This window comes from Morone saxatilis, unplaced genomic scaffold, assembly GCF_004916995.1.
Source record: "Morone saxatilis isolate NCDOM2014 unplaced genomic scaffold, NCSU_SB_2.0 Contig2, whole genome shotgun sequence".
NCBI classification, from domain to species: Eukaryota; Metazoa; Chordata; class Actinopteri; family Moronidae; genus Morone; species Morone saxatilis.
This window is the reverse complement of record NW_023339762.1, coordinates 9,593,978-9,595,826: the sequence shown is the minus strand read 5'-3', so window position 1 is coordinate 9,595,826 and position 1,849 is coordinate 9,593,978.

Genomic DNA, 1,849 nt, shown 5'->3' with positions numbered 1-1,849 from the left:
TCTTTGTGTTTTGGACTGTTAGTCAGACAAAAATAATTGTGCCTAACTGTGCATTTGAGCCTAATTATGCAGATATTTATTTGCAAGAACACTCAATTGCGTACATTTCTCTAGCAGACATGATCCTATTAAAGGTTATTTCAAATAAATTGTTCATGGTACTTGAGCTCTGCATTAGATCTTCAGTACACAAAATAGTCCCTGAGGCAGTATTAAAACTTGAATGAAAATAGGCCCAAATACTAGATTCTTCAAAAGTTGTTTTGCTCGTAGTACAAGAAAAACAATTATGAGATTTTTTGCAGTAGATAGTACAAAGTGCACACATAACCATTAAGATATAACTTGTAGATACATATTTGTATTTTATGAAGCAAAATAGTACTTTGATTTCATCCATCAAAAAACCTTGTCCCTCTCTGGCATAACCCACCAGCTCCTGATTAGGAAGAAACACTGAGGTCTCACCATAATTATTGTAATGAATTCACAGGCTATTGTGCAAAAGCAAAATAACACATCCCCCCATCACTGCTTTGATGAGCAGCCATGAAAACATTTACTTATGTAATCATCCATCTTTTCTTCACCTACATGAGACATCTACTTGTTTATTTTGCATAATTTTAAATCCACTTTTCTTGGCAACTACAAGAAAATCAAACTGAACTACATTTTAAAATTAGATCTAGTGAATATGACTGCTTCAGTTTTGTTATAATAATAACATTAACTATTTTATTTTGAGTATGATTACTTTCTATATGTTTTTGTGTATGGCAGTAAAGACAGAAATTCACAACTGTATTCACACTCCCAGAATGCGGGACGTATAGCATTCAAAACGAAGACAAAGTCTCTGTCAACTTACTCATACATCCTGCCAGAGCATCCAAACTTATTTAAATAATCCAGATTTTTGCTCAGAATTAATCATTCATGAGTGATGAGTTAATGTTATGCAGCTAAATCAAGCCCTTACCTCTTCTGTTGCATATTCGTGTCAGATTTAATTTAAGAATGACAGTACTTATGGAAATCAAAACAGTCCTCAAGTACTGCTGTTGGGAAAGAATTACTTTTTGAAAGGTGAAGACATTAAAATGGTTAAATTCTACATAAGAACCCACCAAAAATTACTTCAAGGGTGGAGGATAAATGAACATTTTGCGAGGGGGAGACTGAACATATTACTCTTCTCACTCAATTTGTGAGAGAATATATTTTTCCGTCAGTTGACGTGAGTGGATTTGGCAGTTGGCCTGAGAGTGTCTATTTGGGGTGAGCTCTTCTGCTGGCTTATGGAAGAACCACTGTATCAACTCAGCCATATAAGGCTGTAGGATGTATCTTTAATAGCTGTGACTACACTGCAAGCTACATTTGTTCCTCAATTAAAGGAGTCAACACGGAAACATGCCTTCATTTCATAATGAATAATTTAGGCTATATCCTATTGGCTGGTAAGAAGTGTGATGGGCACAGTGTGTAGCAGCTCAGGGCTGTATTGACTTTAATTGTGACTGGCATCTACAGGCTTTCCTCCCAGTATGGCGAAGAAAATGTCCCCTTTGCTTAGTTGGCCCTGCAGCTCACAGTGAAGCCTTTAAAGGGAAATGAGCTGTAATTAGTTGATAGAGAGGTGACCCCGATGCAGAAAATGCCACACTAATGCACTGGGATCAGATACTGGAGGATACTGCTGTAGTGACAAAAGCAAAGATTACAGACAAATCACTGGCAATGGGGAGCTACAACAGTGCAGGGATTGTTTTCAGCATTTATTAATGTATGTAAAGTATATATGCACGGGAAAAAAATGACCAAGAAATGATTGTCAGACTGAAAA